This window comes from Tenrec ecaudatus, chromosome 11 (assembly GCF_050624435.1).
Source record: "Tenrec ecaudatus isolate mTenEca1 chromosome 11, mTenEca1.hap1, whole genome shotgun sequence".
NCBI classification, from domain to species: Eukaryota; Metazoa; Chordata; class Mammalia; order Afrosoricida; family Tenrecidae; genus Tenrec; species Tenrec ecaudatus.
The window spans coordinates 46,976,263-46,995,103 of NC_134540.1; the positions used below are offsets into that span (position 1 = coordinate 46,976,263).

Genomic DNA, 18,841 nt, shown 5'->3' on the forward strand with positions numbered 1-18,841 from the left:
ACACATTCTCCTAATTCCGTAAGGTATTCCGTAACTGCAGGCCACCGGACACAATCGGCCATTTCTTCAGCTTTATGCTCCATTCAGTCAGAAAGGAGGTGAATTGAACAAAGAGAAGGGGCTGGCTCAGGTGACAGCATCAGCATCCTTTCCGGGGGGGCTGAATGCAGCACGAGGATTTGTGTAGGGAGCTGAGGGCGTTTCGCGGGAGACCAGTGCTTCAGAAAGGAGCCTCACCGCACCGCTGCCCCAGCTGAGCCACAGTTCCCATTTCCTTTTCAAAGAAATCCCATTCCTCTGAGAAATGCCATTTAGGAAAACATATATGAGAAGAAAAACCAAATATACACGTGCCTAAGTGATTGACAACTGTTGCACAAACTGCCACAATTGGCTCCTTGGAGCCGGCTAAGGAGGAGAGTGTAATGTTAGCACCAGGGGGCAGTGTCTCTTTGTTGAGAGAGAAATTAACAGTGTGCGACACACAGATGGTTTAGTTATTTTCTGAGGCTACTCTTATTGGAATCTCAGAGTTCTCCCAATGGATCTTTATTTTAAAACTGGATTTACTATTCCTGTAGTCCAAGCAGCGTACATTACACATTAGCTCTCCCGTGGAAGAGCCTGCAGCTCAGCCCGGGGTGCATGGGCCCCAATTTCATTCTGCGCAGACTTCCCAAGAGGACTGCAAACCACCTCGGGTTTCCGCTCTCAATAATCTGGTAGCCACGATGCCACCGTAAGAACAATCATGTTTCATATACACCATGAGCCTGTTGGGTCCCTGGTGGCCCAGAGATTTAAGCATTGGGATGCTAACCATGAGGTGGCTGTACAAAGCCACCAGCTGCTCAGCGGAAGAAAGACCAGGCTGCCTGCGCCAATGAAGACCTGCAGCCTGGGAGCCATTCCGGAGCAGCTCCACTCGCGCTGTCGGGTCTCCAGGCATCTGAGTCAGGGTCCACTCAATGGCAGTGGACTTTGTAAAATGTGATACTTTTCAGGGAAGAGTCGATCACATACAGTCATTTATTTGTTCAAAGAAGACTTAGAGAAAATGCTGTGTGGGCAGGGAAACACACACATAAGCACGCCACAGAGGAAAGCACTGTTTTCAACTCCCCGACAGTGAAGCGGGGAGCTGGCGATGGGCCGGGGGGCCTCAGAGCAGACAGCGCTTGTTAGTGCAAGGCCACTTCTTCCATGATGTTGGGCTTCATGAGAGCAATGGAGCTAGGTGATTAAGGTCCTTGAAAATGAAGTGGTTATTAAAAATGAATTCAGCACAACTCCCATGGCCTTATGGCCGGAGTAGCTCATTAAAAAAACAAAGTCATTTTATTGGGGGTTCTTACAGCTCTTATAAGATTCCATGCATCAATTGTATCGAGCATATTTGTACCTATGTTGCCATCACCATTTTCTAAACATTTACTTTCTGTTGGAGCCTTTGGCATCAGCTCCTCTTTTTATACACACTCCCACTCCCACCCTCGTGACCTCTTGATAAATTATAAATTGTTATTGTTTTTATATCTTACATGGACCGTTGTTTCCCTAAAGGAGGGGGGACTATGAGTCGATCATTGCCATCAGTTCCTCCTTCCTCTCCTCTTCCCCCCACCTTCCCCCTACCCTCCTGGTATCGCAGAGAAGCTCATTTTAGCTGTTACAACATCGTAAAGCGATTGTAATTAACTGGGCTTTACTGCCAATGGCTCCGGCAGCATTAGTGTGGGTCTGGCCACAGCTTCAGCACGTTCCAGGAGGGCTCAGCAGCAAGAACACTTATGAAGTCCAAAATGAATTCCACACATGCAATCACTCCAAAACCACAGGTGAAAATGAATCACCCTCTTTCCCCCTTAAACTACGCAGAATAGTTAGGAATATTTGGAGAAGAGACAAACATTTAAAATACCTTCTTGGAAATAGAGGAAAGAGCTGGGAGTCAAAGGGCATTTATAGAGGTCTAGATAAAGACATGTACATATGCAAATATATTTATATATGAGGATAGGGAAATTGATCTATGTGCATATATTTATAGGTTTAGTATTAAGGTAGCAGAAGGACATTGGGCCTCCACTCAAGTACTCTCTCAATGCAAGAATACTTTGTTCTAATAAATTGGCATTCTATGATGCTCACCTTCCCGACACAACTGCTGAAGACAAAGCGGGTGAACAACCAAATGTAGTAAGAAAAGCTGGTGGTGCCCAGCTATCAAAAGATATAGCATCTGGGGTCTTAAAAGCTTGAGGGTAAACAAGTGGCCATCTAGCTCAGAAGCAACAAAGTCCACATGGAAGAACCACCAGCCTGTGTGATCATGAGGTGTTGAAGGGATCAGGCATCAAAGAACAAAAAATCATATCATTGGGTGCACACTTCCATGATACGGCTGCTGAGGACAAATGGGTGCATAAGCAAATGTGGCGAAGAAAGCTGATGGTGCTCGGCTATCAAAAGGTATAGCATCTGGGGTCTTAAAGGCTTGAAGGTAAACAAGCGGCCATCTAGCTCAGAAGCAACAAAGCCCACATGGATGAAGCACACCAGCCTGTCCAATCATGAGGTGTTGAAGGGATCAGGTATAAGGTGTCATCAGAAAAAAAAAATCTTACCACAGTGAATGAGGGGGGAGTGCAGAGTGGAGACCCAAAGCCCATTTGTCGGCCACTGGAGATCCCTTTGCAGAGGGGTCTAGGGGAGAAGATGAGCCAGTCAGGGTGCGATGTAGCACCGATTAAGAAAGCAGCTTTCCTCTAGTTCCTAAATGCTTTCCTCCCTCCCCCACATCATGATCCAAATTCTACCTTGCAAGTCTGGCTAGACCAGAGGATGGACACTGGTACAGATAGGAACTTGAAACACAGGGAATCCAGGGCAGATGACACCTTTGGGACCAGGGGTGTGAGTGGGGATACTAGGAGGGTAGAGAAAGAGTGGGTTGGAAAGAGGGAACTGATTACAAGGGTCGACATGTGACCTCCTCCCTGGGGGACGGACAACAGAAAAGTGGATAAAGGGAGACATTGGACAGGGCAAGATATGACAAAATAATAATTTATAAATGATAAATTATCAAGGGCTCATGAGAGAGGGGGGGAGCGGGGAGGGAGGGGAAAAAATGAAGACCTGATGCCAAGGGCTTAAGTGGAGAGCAAATGTTTTGAGAATGATGAGGGCAATGAATGTATAGACGTGCTTTACACAGCTGATGTATGTATGGAATGTGATAAGAGTTGTATGAGCCCATAATAAAATGATTAAATAGATAGATAGATAGATAGATAGATAGATAGATAGATAGATAGATAGATAAATACCTTCTTCCGGATTTGCCACCTCTTTCCCATGTGAAAGAAGAAGAGGCAGGCAGGAAATGAAAGGCCAGCTTTCTGTGAGGCTGAAAATGCTCTTAACTGTGGGCTGCAGCATGGTAGTCGCTGGCCCCATGTGAGACTCGGCACCTACTTTGTGCAACTCAGGACCTGGATTTTAACTTTTATTTAAACTTAATTAGTTTAAAATGAAAATAGCCACACAAAGGGGCTTCCAAAAGCTGTGGAAACCTGGAAAGAAAAGATAGTCAGGCTGATTGTACTAGCTACAGCACACAGTAGCTGTACAGGCAGCATGGGGAGCCCCCGAGCTGGGGCCTACTGCGCAGTTGAAGTCTAACACGGGGAGCCCCCGAGATGGCTTTGCCACATCCTGGAGAGCTTCTCCACGAGATATGCGGACAAGAAGAAAACATCTTTTCAAAATTGGGAGAGGTTTTCTTATTGCTAATTAAAAAAATTCTCCCTAAATAAGACTACCATCTAACAGCTATGAAAATAGGCATAACGAAATCTATACAGAAAGACATGAAGTACAGGAAGAGATTGTGGCGGTCTTTGCTCAACAGCTCTGCACTGTTTCTGGAAAGAGCTTCAGAATCCACAGCAGGTTCTTTGGCAATACCTGTGGTTGGCAGCCCCGCGCATGACCACCAGAGTGCCTTCCCATATGGATGGCAGCCTGGAGAGCAAGCCCCAGAGGCAGCTCTCCTGGGTCCCTGGGAGTTTCTGAGGGCGCCCAGCGCCAGCACCTTTGCGCCCATCAAACTCTTGTTATGCTCCCTGAAGCTTCCTACACACCACGTGCTCTACTGTGAGAGCAAAGACATTGAAGAACACCCCCCTGGAAATGACGGCGCGAAGCAAGAGGAAAGAACCGGAAAAACCTCTCTGATCTGTTTCTCCAGGAGGGGACTCCGGGCCAGCCACTGCCCACACCTTGGTCAGGCCAGCAACGAGAGCCATCCTCAGCAAGTGCCTGACGCAGCCAAGGACCCTCAGATGCATTCTCCCCCATATCTGGAGTATCGTCTTTCTTTTCAAGGAGGAAGGGTTTATTAATGGTGGAGAAATGCTTTGGAAAAAAAATATGAATGGAAAGATTTAATAATAAAAGGGGACAATAAAAGAGCTCCAAAAATCACCCCTCGGTGTTACCTCAAGCATATGGCCCCTTGAAGTGGCACAGGCTCCTAGGCTGGGCTGGCATGGACTGAATGAGAGCCCGCCCCAGGGTGCCAAGATCGCTATCCTGTGGTTGAAATCCCATTTCTTATGTTGATGAAATGTGCTTCAAGCCAACCTCTTCTGCAATAATATAAAAGAGCAGGTTAAGAAAGCCCAGATGGGGGACAAAAGATGCCGGCCCCACGGAGACCCCTGCGGAACTGAGAGGGGGACAGGGCCAACCCAGAGAGGAGTTGTCTTCTAGAGCCATCCCCTGAATTCAGACACCTCACCTCTAAAACGAGAGAAAGTAAGTTTCTGGCCGATAAGGCAGGCCACCTGCGCACAGCACTTCTGGTAAACTAGGGGCAGATGACTGAGGCATGGGGCAAAGTCGGCGGTGAGGTTTCTGTGTAGAAAAGAGCTGGCATCTCCCTGCCACCCTCACGCAGTGCTAGGCCATCTGTCTGGGAAATGACGTTGCTCATTTTATTTGTTAGAAATATTTCTAACAAGGCAGTACCCCCATCTCTCCACCCACATCAATGCTGGATGAGATTCTGGATACTTCAAATCAAATAAATTCCTAACGAAAACAATCGCCAGCCAAATTCCAACTTAGTCCAGAGGAACACATAGCATCAAATTCTAGAGAAACTAAACTAAAAGGAAGGCATTTGGGGGGAGAATTGTGGATTGAATTGTGTCCCTAAAAATACAGGTTGAAGTCCTAACGTCTATTCCTTTGGTTCCTGTTCAGAAACAGGGCTTTTCATTTGTTGTGCTCATGAGGATTTTCATTTGTTGTGTTCCTGTGTTCAAGGTACAGGGTGGGTCCCCAATTGAACCCCATCCAACCATACCAAAACCAAACTCATTGCCATTGAGTTGATGCCGACTACGGGACAAGGTAGAACTGCTCCTGTGCGTTTCCAAGACTGTGACTCTTTCTGGGAGTAGAAAGCCTCATCTTTATCCATCAGAGAGGCTGGTTGTTTTGAACTGCTAATCTTGCAGATCAAAGCCCAATGCATAACCACGGTGCCGCCAGGTCTTCCTAAATCCCTCCCCACAGCCACTTCTTTTTAAACAGAAGTTGGATGGCTCATGGTGAGTCTAAGCTAAGCATGATAAGCCCAAAGCCCTTTGCTAATGATTGTTCCAAGTGTCTTGCAAAGGGGAGCCCAGACACCGAGAGACAGACATACTGGGAGAGACTCTACCAATGACAGCAGAAGCAGTGCGTCTGTAAGCAGCAAAGGGACACCACGATCCCTGGCACACTCCCAGGGAGGAATCGGCAGGGTTGGAGCCCTGATTTGCACTCTCAGCCTCCAGAACTGTGAGAAAATACATTCCTGTTCTTCAACAGTCCCCCTTTGGTGCATTTTGTTATGGAAGCCCTGGGACAGGGGGTTGACTTAATTGGAGTCATTTTGTGGATGCACTTTAGTGGCTCATAGGAATAGATTTCTCTAGACAATGGGAGGAGCACATGCGCCTGGGGAGTTTTCCAAGCCATGTGGGGCGTCTCTTCCACGAACTGATGAGATGCATGCCTATCATCTGCAGAAGCTTGCTTCCTGGGCGCAGACACGCGCTGAAGAGCCACCGGTATTCGGCAAAGCCGATCAACCACCTGCTTTCAAGCCCGACGTGCCCAGGAGCACTTGGGATGTGTCTCCTTGGAGGGCTTGGCTCAGTTGTCATTCCAAGTGGGGGACAGGCACTACTGCATTCACTGGGAGCTTTCACAAACCGCACAATGCTGCAGACCTTTCCATTGTTGACACGACCCGATGCCCATGCCAGGTCCCTGGACGGGCTTCTCGAAGCCACGCTCCCTCTTGGGTACAGTGTGCTGTCATCCACGAAATGGAAAAATCACAGATCTTATAAATGGTCCATGAGTCATAATGAGGTGAAGCAGTCCAGAGTCAGGTTGGGAGGGGCATGACTCACTGAAGAGAAATGATATTCTGATGCAGCGCATGTGTTTTAGGCTCCTGCTGAAGCTTGTGAGTTTTAAAAGTCATCATAAATCTATATAAATAGCCCGAACACATGGCTGGGGAAAATGTTAGCTGTTGGAGGGATGACTGGACAACACAGCTGGTACTAGTTTCCAGTAAATGTGGTCCAGTAGACACTGCCAGTGCCCACCCAACAGCTGACTCCTCTCTCGTCAGATGACCAGTGGTTGGTCTGCGTTAAGCATGGCAATCCCATTACCGCTGGCCAGTGATTGGTCCAGGGCGACACACGTGACCTGATAACAAGACCAAAAACCTGTTAGGAAGGGTCTGGGAAAGATCTTCCTTCTAGGTGAAAAGAGAAGGTTGCGAGGATTGGTTCCTTCTGATAAAATATGCCGCACGCAAGTCTCACCATCTTTGCTTTCAAAGCACAGTCTATGATAGTAGACATTTGGGACTAAGGGACTTGTGGACTGGATCAGCAGCTCAGTAATGTCACTGGGGACACAGGCTCATTTCTCCCTTCACTCTGCCAACCTTCTTCTTGTGGCCATGTGGTCACCAGATGAAAGTCTGTCCTGTGATGGTCTTTGCTCCAATGGGGTAGGTGGCATCTACCGGTTTAGAAGCTTCTTCAAGTCGAGTCAATTATCAGTCTATGTCTCCACATCCTCCTGGGCCCTTCTCAGCCTGCTTTGGGGTGACCCCTTTGCCATCTCCCCAAACCTAGTCCAGCTCTGCGAAGCCTTTCTTCTCCTCCTTTCTGATTGGATATCTCCAGAGGCTCATGCCAACATGCGATGTGCGTGGTGCACATATAAACAACATTTTATAAACTATAACCACAGGTACTCCCTTCTCTATCTGATGTTTTAAAACCAATCCCTATGTGCAACCTGTTTTATTTTCCTATGAATTCATAAATATTCTGGCAACAACTCTCTCCCTGTAATAACTCGTGACTAAGAGGCATTACTATGCAATAAAGCACCTAGTTCAATAACAATAATAATAAAAGAACAAATAAAAGTGACAGGTTTCCCAGACTCAGGTTTAAACTATCCATCGCCTTAGTATCTTCCTTCGTAGTTGGTGTGCAGTGCTGGGGAGTTGGTTGTGGCTCAGCTACCCTCGTGGCTGAACAGAAGGAAGCACTGGAGGTCCGGTGGCATCCTCACCTTTGTTGCTGTGAGTGAGCCATTGTCTGTCCATCTCCTTTTTTATTGCCTGAGAATATGTCCAAAGTAGGTGAGACGAAGTCTTGTTATGCTTCACTTCTAAGCATTCTGGTTGTACTTCTTCCAAGAGAGAAGTATTTTTTCATATGGCAGGCCCTGGTATATTTGATATCCTTTCACTGTCCAGTTTTCACGTGCATGACTGAAGAGACCGTGGGTTGGGTCAGGTGCGCCTTTAATAGTCACAACTTTGCCTTTCAGCCCTTTTCAGAGGGCTGTGCCCAGTGCAACATGGCCATTAAGTGTTGGCTGCTGTTCCCGTGGCCGTGGATTGTGGAGCCAAGTAAAAGGAGATCTTCGACAACGTCCATTTCTCTCGGTTCATCACGGTGCTGCTTATTGGTCGAATGGGGTGGGGGGCGGGTTTAGTTTTCTCTGTGTTGAGGTACAAGTACAAGCCACACAATTGATCTTTATGAGCAAGCGTTTCAAGTTCTCACTTTCGGCAAGCAAGGTTGTGCCAGGTGTATATTACTGGTTGTTAAGGAGTCTGCCTTCAATCAGGACACTTTGTTCTTCTCTTACACCTTTGCTTATACTGTCTGACAGTATGCTGCCCTTGGCATGAAAACAACACACTAACAGTTGCCAGGGTGTCAACTCTGACTCATGGCAACCCCGTGTATGTCACAGGAGAAATGGGTGGCAACATTTTCCATGGTTGACTTTCCTTCAGTAGATGGACGGGTCTTTCTTCAAAGTGCCTCTGGACGGACTTTCAGCCAGCAGGTGAGGGAGTTTGACGCACCCAGGGTTGCCTTTGCCGTGGTAGGTGCCTATGTATGAAATACAAGAGGACGCTCAGGGACAAAGTTCTTAGAGCTTCCTCTTCTGCATGCAGTTGTCTCCACGATAGGCTCTCAGCTGGGAGTCTGCTGAGATATGTCCCGGCTCTGTTATGGTCAGCTCATAATTGGCACATATAATTGGGCAGCAGATTGACATCTAATAGAGGCAGGAAACATACAACCCTGCCAGTTCAAGCTGATCATATATCCTGATCCTGCATCTTCCTCAGTGAGACTCTGACCCCTACCCAGGGCATGAACTCAGCTAGTTTGGGAGGACCCCTTGCTGTGCCCTGGGTGCCAGGGTGGCCAGACTCCTTGCTCCTGGTCCTCGACTGAACTGTTTGAAGCAATGTGATCGGGTTGATGAGTCAGAATCAATGTGATGGCAGTGTGTTTGGAGGTTTTTGGTAGAGAGCTGAAATGGACCGGCATTGGTCCATTTGAGCCAGATGATGATATGGTTTACTATGCCAAGAATAACAAATGCAAGAGGAGTGACTTTCCATTCACTGTCAAAAAGAACCTTTCAAGATCTGTCTTGAAGTACAATGCTATCTGTGATAGGATAATATCTGTACACCTACCAGAAAGTCCAGTTCATATAACATATATACGCGTGTATAAGCCAAGTTTTTCAGCACATTTTTGGTGATAAAATTAGGTGCCTCGGCTGATATTCAGGTCGGCTTATACTCGAGTATATACAGTAACTATTATTCAACTTTATGCACCAAAGTTAATGATGAGGAAATTGAAGAATTCTACTAACATTTTACATCTGAAATTGATAAAAAATGTGATAAAAATATCGATAATAATTGGCAATTAGGATGAGAAAATTATAAACAAAGGGAGAAAATCATTAGTTGGCAAATATGGTCTTGGTGATAGAAATGAAGCTAAAGATTAGATTGCGTGATAGAGTTTTGTGTCTTTTCCAGAAGAATAAACATTAATTAGACCAGACATGGACCAGAGTAGTTGGAATACACAGGAATCAAACTGACTACATTTGCGGGAAGAGACGATGGAGAAGTTGAACACCATTAGCCAAAATGAGGCCGTAGCTGATGGTGGAACAGACCAATTATTCATATTTAAGTTCAAGTTGAAGCTGAAGAAAATGAAACAAGTTCACAAGAGCCAAAATATGACCTTGAGTATATCCTACTTGGATTTAGAAATCATCTCATGAACCAATTTGATGCATTGAACATCAATGACCGAAGACCTGGGGAGCTGAGGGAGGGCGTCAGCATGTCAGACATAAAGCAATCAAAGTGTCATTAAAAAGACAGGAATGAGAAAAAAAAAGACAAAGTGGATGTCAGAAGAGACTCTGAAATTTGCCCTTAAATATAGAATAGCTGAAGCGAATGGAAAATATGTTGAAATCAAAGTGCTGAACAGACCATTTCACAAGGAAGCTTGGGGAGACAAAGAAAATATTTTAATAAAATATACACAAAGACTTGTAGTTTGAAAGGCAAAAAGGAAGAAAACACAGCATTTTTCGAGCTGAAAGAACTGAAGAAAAAATTCAAACCATGGTGCAATATTGAAAGATCACATGAGCAAAAGACTGAAAGAGCAGGAAGCATCCACAGTATAGTCATTGAATCAAAAAGAATTGATATTCAATCATTTCAAGAAGTAGGATTTGCTCAAGAATCAAAGGTACTGAAGGAAGAAATCCAAGCTGTATTGGAGGCATTATCCAAAAACAGTGCTTCCAAAACTGATGGACTACACATCAAAATGTTTCCATAAGCTGATAAGCACTCGAAGCACTCACTCATGTCTATGCCAAGCAATGTGAAGATAGCTACCTGGCCAATTAACTGGAAGAGATCCGTGTTTTTACCATTCCAAAGAAAGGTGACCCAACAGAGTGCTCAAAACGAGAACAATATCATTGACACGACATGCAAGTAAAATGTTGCTGAAGATCATCCAACAACAGTTGCAGTGTACACTGACAGGGAGCGGCCAGAGGACCAGGCGGGATTCAGGAGAGGAGCTGGAACACGAGCTGTCATTGCTAATGTCAGGATGGGTCTTGGTTGAAAGTACGGAGTACCAGAATGATGTTTTAGACACTGGGAATCAACAAACGACGGATAAAATGGAGAAGAACGGGAATTCCAGAACACTTCACTGTACTCATGCTGAACCAAGAGTTATTTGAGTGAAACAAGGGGATACTGGGTGGCTTTAAATCAGGAGAGGTATGGATCAGGGTCGTATACTTTCTTTATGCTGATTCAATCTGTATGCTGAGCAACTACTGTATGAAGCTCAACTACAGGAAGGATGCAGCTTCGGTATTGTAGGAGGGCTCATTAAAAACCTTCAATAACAGATAATACAGCCTGCTTGCTGAGAGCCAGGGGTACTTGAGGTACTCGCTGATAAAGATCCAAGACTGCAGCCTTCGGTATGTGAAGAAATGTAAAGAAATCAAAATACTCACACCGGACCAATCAGTAGCAGCCTGATAACTGGAGAAAAGATTGGAGTTGTCAGGGATTTCATTTCACTTTGATCTACAATCAATGCACATGGAAGCAGTCATCAAGAAATTAAATTACTCATTGCATTGGGCAAATCTGCTGCACAAGACCTCTCTAAAGTGTTGGAGATCAAAGATATCATTTTGAGGACAAAGGTACATCCTACCCAAGCATTTTCTTTCTTTAAAAAAATGTAATCAAATACTATTATTAGGGGCTCTTATATCTCTTATCACAATCCACACAACCATCCATTGTGTCAAGCACATTTGTACACATGCTGCCATCATCATTTTCAAAGCATTTTCTTTCTAGTTGGGCCCTTGATGTCAGCTCCTCATTCCCCCCCCCACGTCTCCCCAACCTGCCTCCCCTCATGAACCCTTGAAAAATTATAGATTATTATTTTCATATCTTACATCATCCTCTGTCACCCTTCACCCACTTTTCTGTTGTTTGTCTCCCTTGGAGGGGGCTCTATGTTGATCCTTGTAATCATTCCCTCCTCCCACCTCCACCTTCCCTTATCTTCCTGGTATCTCTATTCTCAATGTTGGCCCTGAGGGGTTTATCTCTCCTGGATTCCCTGTGTTGCCGGCTCTTATCTGTAGCAGTGTGCAGTGCATGCTCTGGTCTAATCTGATTTGTAAGGGAGAACTGAGGTCCTGATAGTTGGGGGAAGGAAGCATTAAGGAACTAGAGGAAAGCTGTGTGTTTCATGGGTGCTATACTCACCCTGACTGGCTCATCTCTTCCTTGTGACCCTTCTGTGAGGGAATGTCTACAGATGGGCTTTGGGTCTCGACTGACTCCATGCCCCTCACCCACCCCCAATTCACATTGGGTATGATTTTGTTCTGGGTCTTAGATGCCTGATACCTGGTCCCATTGACACCTCATGATCACACAGTCTGGTATGCTTCTTCCACTTGGGCTTTGTTGCTTGTGGATCTTTGAGCCTTTAAGACCCCAGATGCTATATCTATTGATAGCCGGGCACCATCAGCTTTCTTCACATTTGCTTATGCACCCATATTTTCTTCAGCGATCATGTCGCCTACCCAAGTATTTTCAATTGCCTCAAATGCATGTGAAAACTGACACTACATAAGGAAAACACGAGAATAATCGATGCCTTTAAATTATGGTTTTAACAAAAACATGTCAAGAGTCGTGGGGACTGACAGAAGAACAAACAAGCCTGCCTAGGAAGAAGCACAGCTGGAATTTTCCTTAGGAGCCAGGATGGTGGGACATCGCCTCACGAACTTTGTACATGTTATCAGGAAAGAGCAGTCCCTGGAAAAGGACATCAAGCTTAGTCAAGCGGAGGGTCAGTGAGCAAGATGACGTTCAATGAGATGGGTGGACACAGCGGCGGCAACAATGGGTTCAAATATAGCAACAATTGGGAGTGGTGCAGGACCGAGCAGGGTTTTATTCCTTGTACACAGAATTGCTGTGCGCTGGAACTGACCCCGTGGCACCCAAAGGCAGCAACACCAATGACCATGCTGACAAATCCCTAAGCAAGGAGCCCTGGTGGTGCCAGGGGTCAGTGTTTGGCTGATAACTGGGAAGCTGGTGGTTTGCACCCACATGCAGCTCTGCTGGTTAAAGACCTGGTGCCCTGCTCCTTAAGGATTACTGCCAGGGAGCCCCACAGCCCCACTCTGCTCTGTCACGTGGGGCTCCTAAGAGTGGACACCAACTCTGTGGCACCCAATGACCACAGCCGATGGCACACTGTGTCCTTCAGTGAGTGGCCATATAAACCAAAGAGGAAATGTCATCTGATTTAGACTAATTGACTTCCTACGCGGTGAGGATGACTCCAGGCTTAAAGTGAGCATCCCCGGAAGAACACAGCGTTTCCAGAAACAGCAGCCTTTTCACAAATGGGTGGGCCAGACTGCGAAGCACTATGCTCTGTACGCGGCATGGGCCCCATCTCTCCACTTGATTTTAATGATTCACAAAGAGCCCCAAGTAACCGAGCCAAGAAAATTGAAGAAAATGAAACAGCACCCCACCCAGACACCCCCTGCACCGCCTCCCTGCTCCTATTCTTCTCAGACACAAAAGACAGATAATTATCTAAAGTGTTTCTCAGTATGAACAAGACTGAAAGGTGACGTCTGTGTCCGCAACAGCGTCTCCTCACTTCCCTGTTTCTTGCACAAGCAAGGCCAGGACCAGCCTTAGGGACGGCTCACAGGAGCCAAGTTGGGCTCTCCCTCAGGATGCAGACACCATAAATAAAGTGAAATTGTTGAACAGACAGCCGCCAGAACGGCTCACAGCCATCCGGAGGGACTGACAACACTTTCCTGCTGAGAGACTTACATAAACCAAGAGAGATTTTTTTAGGCTGTTCCCATCGCTCAATACACGTGAAGGTTTTAAACCTGGTAGATGGCTAGACTAAAAGGAAAAACAAGTCAATCTGGCATGAGACATCAATCCTTCTAAGTGTTGGTAGATTTGCTGAGGCATATAGCAGCCCAGGTCCAGTGATTTGAAAATCACATGCAGGCTCATTTGTTTAAAGGCCTTCACCTCTAGCATCTGTCCTGGCCCTAAACACACTCGAGGGCTTTAGCTAGTGATGAGGCTCCTGGGGGATGATGCAGAAACTGGGGCTTCGATCCCAGATCGGACTTGTTTAGAATGTTCAAAACAAAAGGTACAGTGCATGTCAAACGTATCTATTGTTTGATGGCAATTTAGAAAAAGGTGCTTTATCAGCTGGGCAGTCTGATGACAGCGGGGCCTTGAATGCTTGTCTGGAAAGGACAAGACATCTTTCTGATTTAGTGACACAAAGGATCATCCAATGAATATATTTATTTTTTAATTTAAAGAGGAAAACTAAACACACACACACACACACACAGACACTGACCAAAGAGGCCAAGGTAGATTACAGGCAGGAGAGAAGTAGATTGCAGTATCACAGCCATCCACTGCCAGCCTGATCTCTGAGAGCTGTCAGGCATCTGCTAAGGTGTGTCAACAGCACTTTCTCCTCTAAACAACCCTTGTTTTGTTCCTCAAAGATAATTTTAAAAAATTTTAAGGGTTCCTTTTGGATAGGAGCCTTGGTGTCATAATGGTTATGAGTTGGGCTGCTAACTGTGAGGTTAGCAGTTCAAATCCACCAGGTACTCTGTGGGGGGAAATGAGGCTTTCTATCCTTGTAATCATTTTCAGTCTCGGAAATGCACAGAGGCAGTCCTACCCAGTCCTACAGGGTCGCCACGAGTCAGACTGGCTTGATGGCAGTGAGTTAGCTAGTTACCCTTCTGAATCAAGGCAAAGGGCGCGGGGCACCACCAAGAGGGTTGCGTTTCCGTTTGCGAGGCAAGATACAGGTACAGGGTATTTCTGAGGGAAGGAGCATGGGGGAGTGAGCAGCCCCGGGAGGCAGTCCTCAGGGAAAACAGATAGTCTTGAAAATATTACAACATGGTCCCCAGGGAATGCTGAAAGTGGGCTTTGGGGCCAGGGCGTGGTGCCCCAACAGACTGGACTGGAAAACACTCCTAAGGGCCAACAAACGATCCTTGAACGAACTACAAGCCTCTCTTTTGTGAAAAAAAAATATATATTACAACACATGGCCAAGGACAACAAAGCTATTTCACTGTACCCAGTCACATGTCGATTCCATGAAGAGGAAACCGCTTCCCCCGCTGGTTTGGGAGGAGCTCTCACTGTGAAATCTCTGTGCTGACTGAATGGCTGGCACGCCTGCTGAGGGGCAAGCGCATGTCTGAGTTCCTCTGGAATTCCAAATCTCCTCCTGTGTTCTGGCTCAGCTTTTTCTTTCTTTCCTTTGTTCGCAGAGTTACTAAGATGTCTACTTGCTAGGGGAAGCTGGTGCTGTGGGGGTACTGATTATTCCTTTTAAAAGGCTGCTGCCACGCTTTTCCTACTTATTACAAGATTTTAAAAATCCATTAATCTTCTAGAAGTCTGACCACCAGAAACCCCGTCTCGCATGGCAACCACGGACCCCAGGTGGTAAGCTTGCCAGGAGAGTTGTATTCACGCTGCGTGGCACACCAGAATGCAGTGTCATTTTATAATGCATATTAGACTTATTGAAAAACAGGATGTGGGAAGAAGAGACCAAGCTTAATGTTTTCTTGCTATGCAAATAATTTATATGGATCATATATTCTGGATTCCTATTTTTAACACATCAGAGTACGTACCCAGAGACTGTGCGAAATGACCTCCTAAATACAATGGAACGAATGGATATAAAATGACGATACAACCAGGTGATTCTCTCTCTGGTGTTGGAACTTCTCACTGCCATGGAGTGACTCCTGACTCACAGCGACCCTGGAGGGCAGAGCAGAACTGCCCCGGCAGGTTTCTGAGGCTGTGACTCTGTACAGGAGTAGAAAGCGTCCTCCTTCTTCCTTGGAGTGGCTGGTGGTTTTGAATTACTGACCTTGGGCTTAGCAGCCCCGCAGTCACAGTTAAAGCCTGCTGTCTTTTCATAATTCACCTCTTTTCAGACCTAGCAGTGGAATGATAAGATCGTCCTATCGTAATATAAATGTAACTCAGCACCTTGGCCAAGCATCCCACTTCATTTGGCCATCCAATCAAATGGCTTCTCTGCAGTTCTTGCCAAGAGCGGGCCTAGGTTACACGTGCGCCTCTCATTCTGGCTGTGTGAACGCAGACCGCTTCTCCATAAAGAAATGTTTATCACAAGACTATACATGCGGCAGTTTCTTTGCATGAGAAATTCTTGGAATTTGGAGATTTTTGCATTTCATCTTCAAAATTCACAGATGCTGCCCACATGGAAGAAGCACACCAGCCTGTGTGATCATGAGATACCGATGAGATGAGGTAACAGGCCGGAGAAGACCACAAACAAACAAACAAACAAACAAACATTGTTGAGAATGAGGAGGGTTGGAACAGATACCCTAAACCCATCTGTAGACAAAGGGACATCCCTCACAGAGGGTCACAAGGAAGGGATGAGTCAACCAGGGCACAGGATAGCACTGAAAACTCAATATAATCCTCTGATTCCTTCAGCTTCCTCACCCCCAACTATCCTCACCCCAGTCCTGCCTTTCACTGCAGGCTAGACTGGAGCATGTGCACTGGAGCTCCCAACATATGGAATCCAGGTCCGAGAGACCCGTCAGGAACAGGAATGGGAGTCACGATACCAGGAGAACAGGGGGAAGGTGGGGAGCGAAGGGGAGGAAGGGGGAACGGATCGCAATGCAATCATCAACACATAACAGCTCAACTTGTAACCACTGTGTCACCAGGGCTCCCTTGAAAACTCACTGCCGCCAATACGGACCCACGGGGGGGGGGGGGCTACTGTGGGGTCCACTCGGTGCCGTCGAGTCAGTTCTGATGCCTAGACCCTTTAGGGCAGGGTTTCTGAGACTATGGGAGTAGAAAGCTTCCTTCTCCCGAGGAGTGGCAGGTGTTTTTCTTTTTTTAAAAATTTTAACAATTTATTAGGGGCTCATACAATTCTTATCACAGTTCATACATATACATACATCAATTGTATAAAGCACATCTGTACAGTCCCTGCCCTAATCATTTTTTTCTCCTCTTTTCTTTTTTTACATTTTATTAGGGACCCATACAACTCTTATCACCATCCATACATATACTTACATCAATTGTATAAAGCACATCCATACATTCCCTGCCCCAATCATTCTCAAAGCATTTGCTCTCCACTTAAGCCCCTTGCATCAGGTCCTCTTTTTTTTCCCCCTCCCTCCCCTTTCCCCCCTCCCTCATGTGCCCTTGGTAATTTATACCTCGTTATTTTGTCATATCTTGCCCTATCCGGAGTCTCCCTTCCCCCCTTCTCTGCTGTCCCTCTCCCAGGGAAGAGGTCACATGTGGATCCTTGTAATCAGTTCCCCCCTTCCAACCCACTCACCCTCCACTCTCCCAGCATCGCCCCTCACACCCTTGGTCCTGAAGGTATCATCCACCCTGGATTCCCTGTACCTCCAGCCCTCATATGTACCAGTGTACAGCCTCTGCCCTATCCAGTTCTGCAAGGTAGAATTCGGATCATGGTAGTTGGGGGGAGGAAGCATCCAGGATCTGGGGGAAAGCTGTGTTCTTCATCGGTACTACCTCGCACCCTAATTAACCCATCTCCTCTCCTAAACCCCTCTATGAGGGGATCTCCATTGGCCGACACTTGGGCCTTGGGTCTCCACTCTGCACTTCCCCCTTCATTTAATATGGTATATATATACATATACACATATATACACACACTTATATCGTTTTTTTTGCATGATGCCTTATACCTGGTCCCTTGGCACCTCGTGATCGCACTGGCCGGTGTGCTTCTTCCATGTGGGCTTTTTTGCTTCTGAGCTAGATGGCCGCTTGTTCACCTTCAAGCCTTTAAGACCCCAGACACTATCTCTTTTGATAGCCGGGCACCATCAGCTTTCTTCACCACATTTGCTTATGCACCCATTTGTCTTCAGCGATCCTATCATGGAGGTGTGCAGTCAATGATATGATTTTTTGTTCTTTGATGCCTGGTAACTGATCCCTTTGGGACCACTCGATCACACAGGCTGGTGTGTTCTTCCATGTGGACTTTGTTGCTTCTGAGCTAGATGGCCGCTTGTTTATCTTCAAGCCTTTAAGACCCCAGTCACTATCTCTTTTGATAGCCGGGCACCATCAGCTTTCTTCACCACATTTACTTGTTCACCCACTTTGGCTCCAGCCGTTGTGTCGGGAGAGTGAGCATCATAGAGTTCCAATTTAATAAAAGAAGGTATTCATGCATTGAGGGAGTGTTTGAGTAGAGGTCCAAGGTCCTTCCGCCACCTTAATACTTGACCTATAAATATAGACACATAGATCTATTTCCCCATCTTCCTATATATATTTGCATGTACATGTCTTTGTCTAGACCTCCATGGATGCCCTTTGACTCCTAGCTCTTTCCTCCATCTCCCTTGACTTTCCTCCTGCCCTACTACCATGCTTCATTGCCACCTGGGCTAGAGTATACCTCTTCTCTAAGCAACCTTACCCTTGATCATTTCCCACCATGCCTGTGGCAGGTGTTTTTCAACTGCTGACCTTAGTAACACACTAAGCCATCAGGGCCCCTTTGCTGTGGACCCATAAGGGTTCACGCTCATCTTAAGAAGCCCTGGTGGGCTCATGGTTATGAGTTAGGCTGTGATCCTCATGGCTAGCAGTTCCAAACCACCAGCAGCTCTGTGGGAGAAAGACTGGGCTTTCTACTCCCGGAAAGTTACAGCCTCAGAAACCCACAGGGGTTGCTGTGAGTGGGCATTGACTCAGAGGCAGGGAGTTTTGAGGTTTACTTGTTTTTTAAAGAATAATGCTCTTACAGCTCTTAGAACGGCCACTTTAGCTACTGTCCCAGCACTGTGACAGGTATTTTGTTTTCTGGGCATGAAGAAGTACAAAACATGCCTTTTTTCCAGCAGAACTATGCCAGGTACAGATCATGTTAATATTAACTCTGTGAGGGAGGGGGGCAGGAGGCAGGGGGGTGGTACAGAGGGTAGCGCAGGGCTTGAATCGGGTATTTCCTGAAATTCTGCTGAGTGCGGAAGAACGGCACATGCTACCAATTCTCACAGTCATACCCACGGTGTGCTCTTCATCGGTGACCTCGCTCAGGAAGGTCAAGGCTGCCACAGATCTTACAAATAACCAAGCGGATGTTTCCTACCTTGGCTCTGCCCAGAATGTGGCCGGCCCCTGGGTCAGGGCACCGGCAGCTGGAGG

The 18,841-nt window shown here is 46.4% G+C and overlaps 1 protein-coding gene across 1 annotated transcript in view; it reads right to left on the reverse strand.

The window, feature by feature from the left end:
* Positions 1-18,841, reverse strand: part of VWA8 (von Willebrand factor A domain containing 8) — a 405,888-nt gene that overhangs the window by 75,390 nt on the left and 311,657 nt on the right. The window lies entirely within an intron of this gene.